Source organism: Sminthopsis crassicaudata, chromosome 1, assembly GCF_048593235.1.
Source record: "Sminthopsis crassicaudata isolate SCR6 chromosome 1, ASM4859323v1, whole genome shotgun sequence".
In the NCBI taxonomy this organism is placed as follows: domain Eukaryota; kingdom Metazoa; phylum Chordata; class Mammalia; order Dasyuromorphia; family Dasyuridae; genus Sminthopsis; species Sminthopsis crassicaudata.
The window spans coordinates 573,652,825-573,673,064 of record NC_133617.1 but is presented as its reverse complement, the minus strand read 5'-3'; the positions used below and the strand labels follow the sequence as shown (position 1 = coordinate 573,673,064).

At 33.8% G+C, this 20,240-nt stretch overlaps 1 protein-coding gene across 8 annotated transcripts in view; it reads left to right on the top strand.

Moving 5' to 3' along the window:
* Nucleotides 1-20,240, top strand: part of ATG10 (autophagy related 10) — a 330,517-nt gene that overhangs the window by 254,263 nt on the left and 56,014 nt on the right. The window lies entirely within an intron of this gene.

Sequence of the window (20,240 nt, the reverse complement as noted above, 5' to 3'; positions counted from 1 at the left end):
CAGAGGCACTGTTTCCTCTCTTACCACCCTCACCCCCTGCCAGCCAGGATTAGAGTTGTTTACAATGATAAGTTCTCATTTTTAAAAAAGGGTACGCAAAAGAGAAAGAATCCAATCATAGAAAGTTACTATGGTGACAGGGAAGAACAAAACACTCCCTCAGAAGATGATAAGAAAATCAAGGCTATTATATCCAAAGCTTCCAAGAAAAGTAAGAATTGGGCTCAGGCCATAAAAGAGCTCAAAGGAATTTTGAAAATTAAATAAGAGATAAGAAAAATTAGAAAAAGAATTGAGAGTGATATTTGAAATTCTAATAGCTAATGAGGAGAAAAATGCCTTAAAAAGCAAAATTGGCTAATTGGGAAAGGAGATACAAAAGCTCACAGAGGAAAATAATTTCTTAAAAATTAGAATTAAGCAAATGGAAACTAATGTCTTTATAGAAAATTCAGATACAATAAGGTAAAATTTAAAAGAAAAAAGAAAAAAAAATGAACTATCTCATTGGAAAAACAACTGACCTGGAAAATAGATGCAGGAGAGAGCATTTAAAAATTATTGGTCTATCTGAGAGTCATGATTTTTTAAAAAGAGCCTGGACATCATCTTTTAAGAAATTATCAAGGAAAACTGTCCTAATATTTTAGAACCAGAGAGTAAAGTAGTAATTGAAAGAATTCACTAATCATCTCCTGCAAGAGTCCCAAAATCCTGTGAATATTATAGCCAAACTAAGGAACTGCCAGATCAAGGGGAAAATCCAGAAAGAAACAATTCCAGTATACTGGAGCATAAGTCAAGGTCACACAAGATTTAGCAGCTTCTACTATAAAGGAATGGAGGGCTTGGAATATAATATTTTGGAAAGCTGTGGAATTAGAATGACAACCAAAAATCACCTACTCAGCAAAACTGAGTATAATTGTTCAGAAGAAAGGGTGGTCATTCAATGAAATAGAGGATTTTCAAGCATTTGTGACTAAAAAAAAAAAAAAGACTAGAGTAGAATGGAAATTTTGATTTTCAAATAGAGCATTCAGGAGAAGCAGAAGGAGGTAATCAGGAAAGTTGTAAAGGGCTGAAACTATGAAAAGATGTACTTGAATCAGACAACTGAGTACTTAAGGCTGATTACCTATTCCATATGAGACAATGACTCTATTAGCATGTTTGGAAAAATGGCTCTTCTCATTGTTGGGTGCTTACTCAATTGGAGGCAAGGATTAGAGGGTGGGGTGAGAGGGGGTAGTCTCACTTGGCAGCAGGACAAGGAGTAGAGAGGTGGAGATTCTGGACTCTAAAATCGAGGAGAGATTTTTGACAAAATCTGGCAGTTTGCCTGCTTCTTTCCCTTCTCCCTAAAGACCAAGGACTTTAATTTATCCTGACTCTGACTGATCCTGAAGCCTGCAGGAAGCTAGCCCAGACTTAACAGAAAGTGATATCATAAAGGACTTAATAAGATTTATCTATTTACATTCTTACATGGGATGATACTTATAACTCATTAATACTTTCTCATTATTATGGCAGTTAGAAGGAGTATGTATAGACAGAGGGGACAGGTGTAGGTTGAATATGAAGGGACAATATCTTAAAAAAGAGATGAAATTAAGGGGTGAGAGTAGAATGTACTGGGAGAAAAGCAAAGGAAGAGGTGGAATCGTGTAATTTATATGCCATAAAAAAATGAGGCAAGGAAAAGCTTTTACAGTGGAGAGGAAGAGAGGGAGGAAAGGGGGAGTGAGTGAATCTTACTCTCATCAGAATTAACTCAAGAAGAAATGACATGCACATTCATTATGGGTATAGAAATTTATTTTACCCTTCAGGAAAATAAGAGAGGAATCTGATGCCAGAAGTGGGGAAGGTGATAAAAGAGAGGGCATATTGGGGGAGGGAGTGGTCAGTAGCAAAATACTTTTGAGGAGAGACAAGGTGAGAGAAAAGAGAGAATAAATGGAGGGGAAACACCGTTAGCAGTAGTAATTGTTAAAAGAATTTCGAAGCAGATTTCTCTGATAAGGCCTCATTTCTCAAACATAGAGGGAACTGAGACAAATTTATAAAAAATGAGAGCCATGCCCCAAATGATAAATGATCATCTTGCCCAAAGAGCTACAAATTTATGCTATCCTTTGACTTACAAGAAATAATCAAAGAAAATTGTACTGAAGTGATAGAACAAAAGGAAATTGTAGAAATAGAAACAATCCACTGATAACCACCTCAAAGAGATTCTACAAAGACAACATATAGAAAATTTTACAAGAAACAAAAACAAAACAAAGTAAAAACTCCAAATATGCTGGAACTACAATTAAAAATTGTATAGTATTTATCAACTGCAGGTCTTAGAGTATTTTATATCAACAATCAAAATAACTAGGCCTGTGGCCAAAAAATATCATATCCAGCAAAATTAAGTATAATATTGAACCAAAAAATGGACATTCATAGAACTCTAAGATCTTCAGAATTTTGTCTTATACAAACCTGAATTCAGTAGAAAATTTAATATATAAGAGCCAACATCAAAGACTAATTTCAAGGGACTCAATAAAGACAAGTTATTTCTGTTTTATACATGGAAATATAAACCATATGTCTAAAATTGACATTAGTAAATGGGTAGTCCAAAAGTAAGATTATGATGTGACTTTAAAAAGCAAAACAATATAGGAAAAATTAGTGCCATACAAATGAGGTGTAGAGAGCCACCACAGAGGAATTAGTTGGAGGAGGAGGGTTAGTAGTTCTAAAAACCTACTCATATCTGGAATGGCTTAAAAAGGGAATGACACACACGCACACACATACACACACACCAAGAAGAGTATGGCCCCTTCAAAATCAATAAAGAAATAAGTTGGGAGGAATAGGATAAGGTGGGACACAGAAGGATGTTTAAATTAATGGGAGTGGGATAAGATGTATTGATTAATGGGAATGAGATAAAGAGGAATAGAAAGAATGAGTGGAGAAGATAAGAGAGGGATCTACGGTGGGGGAGGGTTAAGTAATAACAAGTCAAGTTAAAGAATAGAACTAAAGTGGAGGAGCTAGCAAAAATAGGAAATAAGATACATATACAAATATAATAACAATGATCAGGAGTAGAATTTATTAGAAAATAAAGTAGGGGTAGTAATTATTGATCTCAAAATCAGACTTAAAATTTAATCAGGAAAGAAATCTCCGTTATATGTCAGCCATAGTAATATTGTTTTAGATGCGTGCTTATGTATGTATATATGTGTATAGATAGATAGATAGATAGATAGATAGATAGATAGATAGATAGATAGATAGATATGTGGATATATATATGTATGTATGTATGTATGTGTGTGTGTGTGTGTCCATATAAATGAATTCTTACTTAACTGTAGCCTGTTTGGGGGAGGTGTTGAGATGTAAGAGGATGAAAGGGGAAAAAAATAAAAATACAAAATGCACAGTAGAAAACAAAAGACAACCTATAAGGAAGCAAAGATAGTCATGAATATAATGTCTTTTATTATTGCATATATCCTCTTGAAATGGAAATTTATTTTTCTATAGTTTGAATCCTCTCTGATGTTCTGCTGGACATCTGACAACGTTGGGTTTTTTCCTTTTTCTGTCTTTCTATTTTGTATTTTAAGTTTTAAATAAAAGAATTCTTTTAAAATTTTCAACAGATAAATCAGTTATTAAGGGGCATCGTGGCTAGAAAGGCAGATAGAATTAGAAAGACTTCAATTTGAGTCTCATTTCTGACATATGCTTGCTATGATCCTGGACAAGTCTCTTACCCTCTCAATGGCCCAAGCAACTATCTAAGATGTCAATTTGCAAAGCAGGTGCTGATCTACACTGGTAACAGGGGTTCCCTTTATCAATGAAATCATACTTGGCTTTCCTCCCATACATAGCATTAGTATTTGACTTTTCATAAATGATAAACCTACCAAAAGAACAGAGCATGATTTCCTTTGGTATGATCTTGTCATTGACATCAAGCATAATTTGTTAATGTTTTGGGTATTTTATATTATCTCCAGAGAAATGTTCCTATGTCTTGAATCTTGTTTATTCTTGACTTTTGTGGGGGGGGAGGGAGTGGCCTGCAAGATAATTGAGGTTAAGTAAGTTGCTTAGGGTCACACAGCTAGTAAATATTAAGTGTCTTAAGTCATATTTGAACTCAGGTCCTCCAGAATCCAGATATTATAAATAAAATTCTGAACCCCAAAAAGGATACAGTAAATGAACAACCTCAGGATGAGTAAAGCACTTAACTTTTTAAATGCTCCTATAGAAGCAGGTATAAAATCTCCACACATTGATACAGAAAGGAGAGCAAGCTTTAATAGTCTTTAAGATTAGGCCTACTCTCTCTTTAGAGTTCTGGTTGGTCAGAGCCCTTCTAGTTTTTTTTTGTTTTTTTTTTTAATTTTTTATTATATATATATTTTTTATAATATTATCCCTTGTATTCATTTTTCCAAATTACCTCCCCTCCCTCTATTCCCTCCCCCCGACGACAGGCAATACCATACATTTTACATGTGTTACAATATAGTCTAGGTACAATACATGTGTGTGAATATCATTTTCTTGTTGCACAATAAACATTAGAATCCGAAGGTACATGCAACCTGGGTAGACAGATATTAGTGCTAACAATTTACATTCACTTCCCAGTGTTTCTTCTCTGGGTGTAGCTACCTCTGTCCATCATTGATCAACTGGAAGTGAGTTGGATCTTCTTTATGTTGAAGATTTCCACTTCCATCAGAATACATCCTCATACAGTATTGTTATTGAAGTGTACAGTGATCTTCTGGTTCTGCTCATTTCACTCAGCATCAGTTCATGTAAGTCTCTCCAGGCCTCTCTGTATTCCTCCTGCTGGTCATTTCTTACAGAGCAATAATATTCCATAACCTTCATATACCATAATTTACCCAACCATTCTCCAACTGATGGACATCCATTCATCTTCCAGTTTCTAGCTACAACAAAAAGAGCTGCCACAAACATTTTGGCACATATATGTCTCTTTCCGCTCTTTAGTATTTCTTTGGGATATAATCCCAGTAGTAGCGCTGCTGGGTCAAAGGGTATGCACAGTTTGATAACTTTTTGGGCATAATTCCAGATTGCTCTCCAGAATGGCTGGATTCTTTCACAACTCCACCAGCAATGGATTAGTGTCCCAATTTCCCCACATCCCCTCCAACATTCATCATTATTTGTTCCTGTCATCTTAGCCAATCTGACAGGTGTGTAGTGGTATCTCAGAGTGGTCTTAATTTGCATTTCTCTGATCAGTAGTGATTTGGAACACTCTTTCATGTGAGTGGATATAGTTTCAATTTCTTCCTCTGAGAATTGTCTGTTCATATCCTTTGACCATTTATCAATTGGAGAATGGTTCGGTTTCTTATAAATTATGGTCAGTTCTCTATATATTTTGGAAATGAGACCTTTGTCAGAACCTTTGTTTTTAAAAATATTTTCCCAATTTGTTACTTCCCTTCTAATCTTGTTTGCATTAGTATTATTTGTACAGAAACTTTTTAGTTTGATGTAATCAAAATCTTCTATTTTGTGATCAATAATGATCTCTAGTTCTCCTCTGGTCATAAATTCCTTCCTCCTCCACAAGTCTGAGAGGTAGATTATCCTCTGTTCCTCTAATCTATTTATTATCTCCCTCTTTATGCCTAAATCATGGATCCATTTTGATCTTGTCTTGGTATATGGTGTTAAGTGTGGATCCATATCTAATTTCTGCCATACTAATTTCCAGTTTTCCCAACAGTTTTTTCCGAATAATGAATTTTTATCCCTAATGTTGGAATCTTTGGGTTTGTCAAAGATTAGGTTGCTATATATGTATCCTTTTTTGTCCTTTGTATCTAATCTGTTCCACTGATCTACCGGTCTATTTCTTAGCCAATACCAAATGGTTTTGGTGACTGCTGCTATATAATATAGCTTTAGATAGGTACACTTAGACCACCTTCCTCTGAGTTTTTTTTCATTAGTTCCCTTGCAATTCTCGACCTTTTATTCTTCCATATGAATTTTGTTGTTATTTTTTCTAGGTCATTGAAATAGTTTCTTGGGAGTCTGATTGGTATAGCACTAAATAAATAGATTAGTTTGGGGAGTATTGTCATCTTTATTATATTCGCTCGGCCTATCCAAGAGCATTGAATGTCTTTCCAATTATTTAAATCTGATTTTATTTTTGTGGCAAGTGTTTTGTAATTTTTCTCATATAATTCCTGACTTTTCTTTGGTAGATGGATTCCCAAATATTTTATACTCTCAACATTTGTTTGGAATGGAATTTCTCTTTGTATCTCTTGCTGTTGCATTTTGTTAGTGATATATAAAAATGCCGAGGATTTATGTGGATTTATTTTGTATCCTGCCACTTTGCTGAAATTTTGAATTATTTCTAGTAGCTTTTTAGCAGAGTCTTTGGGGTTCTCTAAGTATACCATCATGTCATCTGCAAAAAGTGATAGTTTAATTTCCTCATTTCCTACTCTAATTCCTTGAATCTCTTTCTCGGCTCTTATTGCCGAGGCTAGCGTTTCTAGTACTATATTGAATAGTAATGGTGATAGTGGGCAACCTTGTTTCACTCCTGATCTTACTGGGAAAGGTTGCAGTTTATTTCTATTGCATATTATGCTTACTGAAGGTCTTAAATACATAGAGCCCTTCTAGTTTACAGCCTTCTTTATCCACCCCTTATGTGTTACTCCTAGACATGTTCTCCCTCCCTGATCATACAACCCATGTCCAATAAGAGATGGCAACTATCTCTGCTCTCAGAGTGTGTCAGATGATATACAAGGAGCCTATTAAGCAAGCACAATGAAGAAAAACCTTTTCTAGGTCATTGACCTTGGCCTATTTAAGCCAGTTTCTAGCCTAAGCCCCCTTTCTCAGGACTTTGTAGACAGGTTAGCTCCTTCTTCTGAAAACTGATTGCTCAGTAGTGCTCATTAAACTCCATTACCTTGAAACTTGTAACATATTATGGAAACCTAATTTTAAGTATGCTCTATTCCCTGTTCCTGACATTTTACTAGTCTGGCACAAACATTTTATTTGAATATTTTTATAAATATTTTTTCCTTTTTTTTGTAATTAATGCCTCAAATGCTTTTATTATATATTAGATGCTACAGGTTTTTTCCTATATTTATTCTTCCTCTAGATTTTATACTCCATTTTCTTTACCATAATTGTGACTAAATGAAGAAATTATTGTCAAAAGAGGATTTGTTAATTTTTTTTTAATTCCAAATAATTTTTTCTCCCAATTAACTTTTTGGCATGTCTCATTTCATTTTACATTCAAATGAATTCAGAATTTATAGGAAGATGTATGTTTCTCATAAATAGAACATCTATAGATTATGCTAGTGTAATTTTTTATCAATTAAACTTCATCAGGCAATAAAATTAAAAGCCTAGGCTCATGCTTCTTCCTTATGCTTATGTCTAGTTGTTAATTGTCCAGTTTTTTCCCCTAAAAAGTAGAATAACACTTTAATTTCTGCAGTGCTCTTTAATTTTAAAAGTAAATGTTTCATGTACTTATTCACACTGCTAGCATTTTCCAATAACCAATCTTTGCGACAAAAATTTGTTGTTCAGTCATGCCCAACTCTTTTTGAACCCTATCTGGGCTTTTCTTGGCAGATAAACTGGGGTGCTTTGCCATTTCCTTCTCCAGTTCATTTTTTTTTTTTTTTTTTTGCAGATGAGGAAATAGAGGTAAACAAATTTTAAATATGACTTGCCCAGGTCATATAACTAGTAAGTAACTGAGGCCAGGTTTCAACTCAGGAAAGTATGTTTTTGACTCCAGGGCAGATACTCTAGCCATTGCACCACCTATCCCCCTGACCACATATTTAAGCCAAATAAACCAACACATTGGCCATATCATTCTGCCCTCATTCTACCACTTTCGAGCCAAGAAGATAAGAGCTATGTTTCACTCTGAAATTAATTGATTTGCAACCTAACAAGTTTTGATGCTGTTAGTATTATTTTCCTTTACATTTTTGTGCATTGTTCACTTGTTTCTGCTTACTTTTGTTTTGTCCTAAGCTCCTATAAAAGAAATAATTTCAAATTTTTCAAAATTGTTTTTTTCTTTCATTTTTTTTATTTTAAAGTTCAACGAATTTATTCTTATTTGTGGAATGGTAATTAGGCAGCTAGTTGATATAGTGGATAGAACATTAGGCCTGGAGACTTCCTGAGTTCAAAGCCAGCCTCAAACACTAATTTGTTTTGTGACCCTGGGCAAGTCACTCAGATCTCTTTGTCTCAGTTTTTCATCCATAAAATAAGATGGAGAAGGAAATGGCAAACTACTTCTGTGTCTTTGTCAAGAAAACTACAGATAGGATCACAAGAGTCAGATGTGACTGGAAACAACTGAATAGCAGTGAAACATTTGGTGGGGAAAACATCAGTGAATTTGCAACCTGATAAAAATAGAAAAAAGTACCAGGTAGTGTGATGCTACTAGTCTGTGTGAAAATATTAGTGATTTTTATCTTTAACTTTTCATAAATCCATAGGATATAATTCTCTGCCCCCCCACCTTTTTTAAAATGCCTAGCCAGCTAGCTTTCTTGATTTTGTTACTTGAAATATACAGTTTGCCCAGTATACAGTTTGCCCAGAGAATCTGTAGCTTTACCAGGGCAAAATAGTGTTTGATTTAACAAATTTGATAGGTTTATAAATATAGACTTGAATCGTTTTGTAGAAGTGCTTATCTGATGAAAAGAAACAGTCATATATATTTTGAGGACCTGGTTCTGATATTGTCTCTGACACTTGTGTGAGCATGGGTGGTCATTTAACCTGTATAGACTTCAGTTTCTTTTTCTGTAAAATTAGAAGTTTTGAATACATGCCCTGAAAAGTCCATTTTACTAGGTCTAATTTCATGTGCTTTGGAATATTAATTTGCTATTATAACTATAATATAGGGTTTTTAATTCTGTGCCTCTTCTCAAATAAGTAACTCTATATTTTTTTCCTTCAAATTCAGGGAAAGTTAATTGTGCAAATGAAGAAAATAAAAATGGTAAATTAATATAATATGAGAGAAAATGTTGAGTGAAAAGTAAAAATTCACAAATTACATGATTAACTAAAAAAAAAAAAACCATAAGTAGAATTATTTGCTTTGGTTTCAGTCACTTTTCTTTAGTAAATTGGGAGGAGAATTGTGAAGATAAATGAAAGTTGCCAAGGGTAGTAATGGGTAACCCAGATGTTCACATAATTCCCTATGCATACACAGTTCCTAAAATGAAAACATGAGTAGGGAGTAAGCGGAAGATGAGGTAGGGGGGAAAAAAAGTCACCAAATGTAGGATTTCATCTGTATTTTTATTTAATTCCTTAATTTTAATTCAGTTAGTTCTAATAGCTCTTGAACTGCTTTTGGATTTTTAAGGAAACAGATCCTAAGCATTTGAACAATGTAATTAGACTATTAAAGAACTTATACTGAATTCTTTACTTTCTACTCCTTTGGCATTATGACTGGACAAGCAGAAGGGAGATTTTTATTTCATACAAATAAATAATAGAAGGCTCAAGTAAGCATTTCAATTTTACATATTTTTGTGTGGTTTTGTTCTTAACATTTAGCTAGATAATCACAAAGAGAGAATTTTATTACTTGTATCCACAGTTTAGAGGGCTGTTGCTTTAATTTTGACTCATTCTGTTCCTAGGGACAGACAGCTGTTGTGTTTCAGCTGAATGAAGTTCCAAGAAGGGGACAATACTATGATAGATGGATCCTTAGGGTTTGAGGCCTATCCTAATCAGTTGATACTTCATTTAAGCTTATTTTGATGTTCACATTGTTTTTTCTGAATTCTTAAATCCCATTCTTAAGCCAATAAAAACATTACTTAATGTTTACTATAATAATTTACTTTTAGCTTCCTGTAAGATGCATAATGTGTACTACACAGCATCTTTCCAGTTAAATGTGCACATTCAGCTCTTATACCGATGTGCTCTGTAGATAATTCTTTTCTAGTTTTTCTTTCAGATGTTTCAATATTAACCCCCCCCCCCCCAGCTCCAACAGTCATGTTGTCTATGCCAAAAGAATTCTTTAGTACTAACTGGCCTCTTTTAGAGGCCTAGTAAACAATTTTTGAATTGAGGGAGGAGAGGAGGAATCATGTTCTTATTAAAAGAAAACAAGACAAGAAAGTTTTAAGTTAAACAAAAATAGTTACATAGGCACTAATTAAATTCATATTTTCCTGGGTTAGAATTTATTTTTTTTAAATGCCAAAATTTCCTTTATGTGGCTATTTTTTATTCCAATAGGACTTCCTAGTATTTTTTTTCCATTAGTACAGAAATATGTGAAAATATCCTGAGTAGAATGTGTTATTTCTATTCTTTTTTTTAAAGTAGAAACCTTACTTGAAACCATATTGACAATCTACTTATAGTAATAATATTACCTAAAACATAATTAGTGATACATCATTGTAAAAATGAGAATATTGGGATCTCTTAGCATTGATTTATACTTCTGAGAGCCAAATACATAAATATTTCCTGTGATCCAATACTCTGTGTCACCTAAGGATGACAGTTACAAGCATGGGAATTTTCAATGTAATTTACCTCTGACCTTCTCTGGCCTCCATTCAGAGAATCAGGAACTTCCGAAGTCAGCTCTGATCTAGCTATCTCTCTGCTTATCATTTTAACAGACACCTGTAAAAACTAGTGTTGTTACAACAGCAAGATATTTACTCAAGATAGAAATAAATAATAAGGTGGTAAAGCACAACATTATTACACATTTGTGAAATGAATTTAAGCTATATCCTTTTTCTCTAGAATAATTTGGGCAACAAGTTATTCTTAAGTCTCACAGCCTTGTAAGCTCATAAATTGGCCAAATGTCATCCAAAAATTGAACTCAACAAAGGACTAAATCTATATTTGACTGATTTTCTGATTCCTAGTTATTTCCTTCTCGATGCAGCTATTGGCATGGCTTGCTGAAGACACTATCTGTATCTCTTGATTATGTCACCTTTCATCAGATTTTCCACAGCTATTGTGCTTCATCTCTCCAGTTACGATATTCTGACAGAAAAAAATTCCTGCTACTGATACTGCTTTTCTTGAAATGCTCATTGTTTGGTATGCTGATAAACCTGACAGAAAATTGCATTAATCCTGTATCACCTTGTAGATTTCTCCATTTCATTAGTATCTATTCCTTGGGCAAACAGCTTAAGAAGAAATGAAATCATTTTACTTTCCCAACGTACACCAGTATATTAGATACAGCCTTCCTAAAAAACAACACAGGATCCCTGAAGCAAGGTGAAGAGCATTACAGGGAGAGAAAAGAGTACCAAAAATGCCCATAATTGATTCAACAGCTAGCATTGGCATAATGGGGACATGTGCTTTTAAATCATTCTACTTTGTATTATAGCTTCATAAAATCAAGAAACTATTAGTTCTGCTCACTGAAACTTGGTCCCTCTTCTGTGGGAACTTCTCATGAAGCAGAAAAAGTACTGCACTATAGATCAGAAAATCTAACTTCTCCTGTAGACTCTGCCATTTATTGACTAACTGATTTTGGACAAGTCATTTCAACTCTGTATTGAGAGTTCTGTTGTAGCCTCTTCATTTATTAAAAAGGGAGTCTGGGGGTGAGGAACTCGGTAACCATAAGGCTTACTCTGATTCTGAAGTTCTCTGAGTATGACTGGCACTATATAGCAAGGAGAATTTTGATTGACTTCTCAAGATTGTCCACTGTTCATATTTCTGCTAATACTAAAGTAAGACTGATAGATTCACAAAGTACAGGTAGATTTCCATCCTACATGCACAAATGAAAGGTCTGTAGCCCTACCTTGTAGTTTATTAAGGTGAAGGAGGTGTTTCCTGAAAGAATGGGGAAAGTGCTTGGGGTGAAAAAAAAAAGTGTGAAAAGGCACAAAGGAATTCTAGATGTTGGAGGGTGAACAACAATAGCACAGAGAAGGAAGAGAAGAAAAGACTGAGTATTTGGAGCTAAGTACAGTGTATAAGGCTCATCTTGTAAAATAAGAATTCTTAACCTTTTTCTAGTCAGTCTTGTTAAGCTTATGGTCTCTTTAGGAAAATATATAGCATTACAAAGGAAACCAGTTATATTGAAATATAGTCATCAGAATTATAATAATCAAACCAAATTCATGGACCCCAAGCTGAAAACAAGTTCACAGGCTCCCTCTGCTGTAGCAGGTGCAAAGGGAAAACAGCTTCTTGTTCATCTAGCAAAGATGGTGATGCTGAAGATGTGATTTGAATTTTTGTGTTATTGCTTAAAATAGAAAAATGGACTCTTGATGCAAGGATGAAGGTGAGGAGTGTGAACCTAACAAAGGTTAGTTTAAAAAAAAAAAGCCACATTTTAATGAATCTGATGAAGGGGCTCTAAAGTGACTAAATGTTATGCCTGGTACCATAGAAAGGAGTAGTTTCAAAAGGAAAAAAAAGCAGAAGAGATACCTAGTAATTCACAGGAGACAATATCAAAGAAGAAAGTCAGCGATAAAAGCCAGATATCTATATGCAGTTGCATAAGGCATAGATAATATCCAGGACCAATTTGACCTCAAACTTAGGGGGATGGGAGGCATGACTGGAATTTAGTTCTACAAGAGTATATATATTATTCAAAAGTAACTGATAAATGGAGTGATAAGAAAATTAAAGAAACTTATAGGGAAAAACATGATAAAGAGCATTTATGTAAAAATCAGTAGAGGGCAAAGCATCACTATTGTTTGTAAGAGGGGAAAGAAAAGGTAGCATAGTCTGATGCTAATCCTAAATTTTGAGAAAGCAGATTTCAAAGGGTTTAGAGCGTAAGTAAGGTGCAGTGGCATAATATATTGGAGGAGGAATAAGACCTTGAGAGATGGCAGGCTTTCAAGAACGAAACTTAGAAGATGTGAGAAGAAAAGTTTTGATTAAGGAAGGAAAGGGGAGGGTGGCTGCCCTAAAAACAATGATATGATTGTACAGGAAACTCATTAATTGGTACAGATTTTTAGACACTTATATAGAAGATTTAAGCATGGAAAAGTAACTGAGGAGCAAATCAAAGAGAAAAATAAGAAAGGAAACAAGTCACTTATTAAGTATCTTGTTTGCCTTGCATTGTGCGTTGTAAGTTTATTTCATTTAATTCTCACAATAACCCTAGGAGGCTGGTGCTATTATCATTCCCATTTTGCAATTGAGGAAACTGAGGTAAACATCAATTAAATGACTTGCCCAGGATCAAAACTTCTTTTTTTTTCTTTTTTTAAATTAATTTTTATAATTATAACTTTTTTTTTGACAGTACATATGCATAGGTAATTTTTTTTTTTTTTTACAACATTATCCCTTGTACTCCCTTCTGTTCCAAATTTTTCCCCTCCTTCCCTCCACCCCCTCCCCTAGATGGCAGGCATTCCCATACATATTAAATATCTTATAGTATATCCTAGGTACAATTTATATGTGCAGAACCGAATTTTGTTGTTGTTGTTGCAAAGGAAGAATTGTATTCGGAAGCTAAAAATAATCTGGGAAGAAAAACAAAAACAAAAAAATAATAATAATGCTCACAGTTTACACTCATTTCCCAGTGTTCCTTTTCTGGATGTAGCTGTTTCTGTCCATCATTGATCAATTGGAATTGGATTAGCTCTTCTCTATGTTGAAGATATCCACTTCCATCAGAATACATCCTCATACAGTATCATTGTTGAAGTGTATAATGATCTCCTAGTTCTGCTCGTTTCACTCAGCATCAGTTGATGTAAGTCTCTCCAGACCTCTCTGTATTCCTCCTGTTGGTCATTTCTTACAGAACAATAATATTCCATAACATTCATATACCATAATTTACCCAACCATTCTCCAATTGATGGACATCCATTTATTTTCCAGTTTCTAGCCACTACAAAAAGGCTGCCACAAACTTTTTGGCACATACAGGTCCCTTTCCCTTCTTTAGTATTTCCTTGGGATATAAGCCCAGTAGTAGCACTGTTGGGTGAAAGGGTATGCACATTTTGATAACTTTCTGGGCATAATTCCAGATTGTTCTCCAGAATGGTTGGATTCTTTCACAACTCCACCAACAATGCATCAGTGTCCCAGTTTTCCCACAGCCCCTCCAACATTCATCGTTATTTGTTCCTGTCATGTTAGCCAATCTGACAGGTGTGTAATGATATCTCAGAGTTGTCTTAATTTGCATTTCTCTGATCAGTAGTGATTTGGAACACTCATATGCGTGGAAATAGTTTCAATTTCATCATCTGAAAATTGTCTGTTTAAATCCTTTGACCATTTATCAATTGGAGAATGGCTTGATTTCTTATAAATTAAAGTCAATTCTCTGTATATTTTGGAGATGAGGCCTTTAACTGTAAAATGTTTTCCCAATTTGTTACTTCTCTTTTAATCTTGTTTGTATTAGTTTTGTTTGTATAAAAGCTTTTTAATTTGATGTAATCAAAATTTTCTATTTTGTGATCAATAATGGTCTCTATTTCTCCCTTGGACACAAACTCCTTCCTCTTCCACAAGTCTGAGAGGAAAACCATCCCATGTTCCTCCAATTTATTTATAATTTCGTTCTTCATGCCTAAATCTTGGACCCATTTTGATCTAATCTTAGTATGTGGTGTTAAATGTGGGTCCATGCCTAGTTTCTGCCATACTAATTTCCAGTTTTCCCAAAAGTTTTTGTCAAATAATGAATTCTTATCCCCAAAGTTGAGGTCTTTGGGTTTGTCAAACACTAGATTGCTATTTTTATTTACTATCTTGACCTGTGAACCTAACCTATTCCACTGATCAACTAGTCTGTTTCTTAGCCAATACCAAATGGTTTTGGTGACTGTTGCTTTATAATACAGTTCTAGATCAGGTACAGCTAGACCATATTCATTTAATTTTTTTTTTCATTACTTCCTTTGAAATTCTCGACCTTTTGTTGTTCCATATGCATTCTGTTATTATTTTTTCTAGGTCATTAAAATAGTTTCTTGGGAGTCTGATTGGTATAGCACTAAACAAATAGATTATTTTAGGGGATATTGTCATCTTAATTATATTCGCTCGGCCTATCCAAGAGCACTTAATATCTTTCCAATTATTTAAATCTGACTTTATTTTTGTGGCAAGTGTTTTGTAATTTTGCTCATATAATTCCTGACTTTCCTTTGGTAGATATATTCCCAAATATTTTATACTATCAACAGTTATTTTGAATGGAATTTCTCTTTGTATCTCTTGCTCTTGGATTGTGTTGGTAATTATAAAAATGCTGAGGATTTATTGGATTTATTTTGTATTCTGCAACTTTGCTAAGGTTCTGAATTATTTCTAATAGCTTTTTAGCAGAGTCTTTGGGGTTCTCTAAGTATACCATCATGTCATCTGCAAAGAGTGGATCAAAACTTCTAAGTGATTGAGGTTAGATTTGAACTCAGGTTTACCCTCTGTACCACTATCTAGCTAACTACAATAAAAACAAATTTCAGTGTCTTGCAAGACTATTGTCAGGGGCATTCATCCCAGAAGGAATTGAGACTGATAATCATTATTGAGAATCACAAAAAGTAATGTTCTTCAACTTCATAGCGGGGAACAGGAAGATGAAGGAGTCAATACATAATCCTGTATTTATTGAACAATAAAAAGGTAGGATTGATTCTCTTTTTAACTTGGGCTTTCCCTTTGAAAGAGGGATATGACATATTTTTTTCACAATAGTAAAAAAGTAGATCTGTTTATCTCCTTTTTAAAAATTGTTTTCTTTCCCCAAGAGTCCTTCTTTAGCCTGAGAAGACTAGAATAAAAATGGTTAATAGGAAGTGGAGCTTCTAGTGAGACAATTTTGCAATAGTACCTAGTAAAGACTGTCAGAAAAATATTTCTTGCTTCAAGGAGTTGTAGTCTGTAAGCTCAGAAAGGTGATTATATCCTTGAGTCCTGAAGAATTGACAGAAAGTATTGCCAAGGTGCTGTCAGTGATGTTTGAAAGATCGTGGAAAAGGGAAAGGATATGGCACAATGGGTAAAGGAGGAATATTGTCCCAATTTTCATTTAAAAAAAAAAGAAAGAAAGAAAATGAAAAGGCTTCAGCTTGACACCTATCCCTAGCAAAATTCTAGACCACATTATTAACAGGGTGCTTTTGACTATCTAGAAAGTCATATGACTTAAGAACAGACTACATCAGACATACATTATTTCCTTTTTTTTTTTTTTTGTCAGAATAACTGACTGTTGGATCTGCACTTTGCTGTAGATAATAAATTTAGATTTCAGTAAAATGTTTGGCAAAGTTTATCATGCTATTTTTGTGAACAAAATGGAGAAATATGAGCTAGATAAGAGTATAGTCAGGCAAATTCAACACTCTTTAAATGAGCCAGACCAAAAGAATGGTCATTAATAGGTTGATGTTGACTAGTGAGGAATTTCTAGTGGAGTACCTCAGAAACTGCACTTGACTTTATATATTTAAAAATGTTATTAGTAACTTTTGTGTGTGTATGTGAGTGTATGTGTATCAGAGTGATTTTCAGATAATCCCTTTCCATCATTGCTGCCATTGAATTCTCCTTTGTAGTCAAGAAATATAGTTAAAAATAACCAACAGAGCAAACATGTCTAATAACATCTGTAATACTGGATACCTATAGTCTCCCATCCTATTTTAAGAAGAGGGAAATATATTTCATGATCTGCCTTCTAGAACCAATTTTGCTGGTTATTATGAGTTGGAATTGGTTATCTTTTAACGTTATTTTGTTGACATAATAGTATAACACCCCTTATTTTTTGCCTTCTAGTCTATTTGGGATTTTATACTCCAATTCATAGACTAGCATATTGATGCTCTCTTAGACATCATGAGTTTTAGACCCTATTCTTCAAGTTATTCTTACATCTTTAGTTCCTTTGGTCTTTATTTTATCTTTAATGATCCCTATTAATTTTTTTATTCCTAAAGTCAATTTTTTTTAAAAAATTAAATGTTTTTCAGTTAATAAAAATCTGTGTGCTTTCCCTTCCACCTCTCCCTCCCCCATTGAAAAAGAAAAAACAAAATTTTTGTAACAGATAGATAAAGATAGATGGATATCTCAATTTGCATATATGTTTCAATATACATGTGTGTGTATGTTTTCCATAGCCTCTCTGGCATTTGTCATCCTTTTTTTTGTCAGTTTTGCTGGTCTGATGCCAGTTGTGAGGAGGAACCTCAGAATGGTTTTAATTTGCAATTTTAATGATTAAGAACATTCTTATAAGCCCTTGAAAACTTGGATTTCTCTCTTCCTTTTTATTCTTTTGATACTTTAGCCATTTATCAACTGAAGAATGGTTTTTCTTATAAATTTGGGTCAGTTCCCTATATATATATATCTTAGAAATGAAACTTTTACAAAAGAAACTTTCATCTTAGTTTCTTTATTCAACAATAAAAAAAACAAGCATATAGCATATAAACATGAAAGAATAAGTTTCATTAATTAGTCATTCTATAATAACCATATGTTTACTTTTTTTTTTTCTTTCTCTTGTCTGGGATGCTTAATTTTTTTATCCCAGGGCACTTTAAGCAGAAATTCCTCAAATGGCTCTGTTTTATGAAAAATCTATCTTTTTCACTGATGATTAGAGTGAAGTTTTTATGATATATTATTTCATAAGAGAAGGCTTTTTTTGCCTTTCCATTCTCTTCTTTAATTTGACATTACTGAAGAAAAGTACTAGTTTATTCAAATTAACTATCTGCCATTGTTAAAATCCATTTCTCCTAATGTTTGCAGAATATATTGTTTGCTATTTAAATTGTGAAATTTAACTACTGTATACCTTGGAATTTTAAGCACTCTGTGTGTGTGTGTGTGTGTGTGTGTGTGTGTGTGTGTGTGTGTGTGTATCTATAGAATTAATTGATCCGTGTTATACTATACTGTCTGTATTCATACAATCATAGACATAGAAAAGAATTGAGAGACCAGCAAGTCCAACCCCCTCACTTTAAAGATGAGTAACTAGAGGAACAGAAAGTTTAAGTGCCTTGTCCAGGGACATAAACCAGTATTTATCAAAGGCAGATTTTGAATTAATATCTGACTGTCTTTAAGACCAGTGCCATATTATGTCATGCTTCCTCTTAAAAGTTCTAGGAAGTTGCTTTAATCCTTTCAAGGACTTTTTAAAGCATCATTTTTCTAAAGGGACCAATGAATGATGAATATCTTGTTTTCAGCCAATTTGGCTTACGTAAAATTCGTGTGTGTGTGTGTGTGTGTGTGTGTGTGTGTGTGTGTTTAAGGTGGTTGTCATTTTGCTTTGCTTCTGCCAATTTCTTCTTCTACTTGGAATTTTTTATCTTACAAATCTGTCATTCTCTTTTTGATTACTTCTAATTCTTTGGAAAGATTCTTTCCTGTATCTTCTGGATGCTATAGTCTATTATTTTCTTTAATTCTACACAGAGAATTCATATCTGACCTAATTTCACTTATTGTATATTTTCTTTTAAAAGTTTCTATTTTTCTTTTAAGTCATTCAGAAGTTTCTTAATGTTCTTTTTTTTTTCATCTCTATGAAGTCTATGAACTATCTTGTTGAACAGGAAATTTTTGTTTCATTTTGTTTCACAATATAATACTCGTTCATTTTGGTTTCTGTCCTCTCTTTGAATTTTTATTCATTTTTCCTTCTGGTGCCCTGTTTTAACTCTGAGGTCAGTGAGATTAAAAGGCACACAAGAAGCAGATTTCAAATTTGAACCCAAGTCCTCTGGTCCACTGTCATGTTTCAAATAAATATAGGTGTTTTAAGATAGGGAAAGTACAAAGTGCTTCTTATATGCCCTTTAACCTCACTAACCTCAGTTTTCTCACCTGAAAAATAGGTTTTGGGACTAAAGTCTTTTCTAATTGTATATGTGTGATCCTATATAGCCAGTTCCAGTCTACCCAATCTTCTACTCCTTTCCTTCTCCTTTACCCCCAGTTGCTTTCTTTCATTTATGTGTGTGGATAGATTCAGCATATGTTGCCTCTTTTGTAGATTAGGGAGAAGCATCACTGAAGCATCGTGGATGCAGTAGTCTTAGAATTAAAAAGTTCAAATAAAGTGCCAACCCTACACTTATACAGGAAGTTTCCTCATCTCAGAATTTCCTGTATCATTTAAATCATCATACAAGTTTAGTCCCTCTCCAACATAAGGATAATGGTGATAATGGTAGTAATAATGATGATATGGTGATGATAATGATGGAAGTGATGGTGTGATGATGATGGTGGTGTAGTTAAGTTCCTCATTATTATTTTATAGAATTTTTTTTTTACCTCCTGTGGTATTTCTCTTTATTTATTTATTTAATTTTAGTTATATGAAGCAAATTCCTTTTACTTATATTTTTAAATTAAAAAGTTTTATTGAAAATGTTAGTAGCATAAATCAACTGTTGCTGAGTGAAATGAGCAGAACCAGAAGATCACTATACACTTCAACAACAATACTATATGAGGATGTATTCTGATGGAAGTGGAAATCTTCAACATAAAGAAGATCCAACTCACTTCCAGTTGATCAATGATGGACAGAAATAACTATACCCAGAGAAGGAACACTGGGAAGCGAATGTAAATTGTTAGCACTACTGTCTATCTACCCAGGTTACTTATACCTTCGGAAGCTAATAATTAATGTTCAACAAGAAAATGGTATTTACACACATATATTGTATCTAGGTTATATTGTAACACATGTAAAATGTATGGGATTACCTGTCATGGGGGGAGGGAGTGGAGGGAGGGAGGGGATAATTTGGAAAAATGAATAAAAAAAAAGAAAAAGAAAAAGAAAATGTTAGTAGCAGTCCTTTTTGTGGTGGCAAGGAAGTGGAAACTGAGTGGATGCCCATCAATTGGAGAATGGCTGAATAAATTGTGGTATATGAATGTTATGGAATATTATTGTTCTATAAGAAATGATCAGCAGGATGATTTCAGAAAAACCTGGAGAGACTTACATGAACTGAGACTGAGTGAAATGAGCAAAATCAGGAGAAAATTATACGTGACAACGAGATTATATAATGATC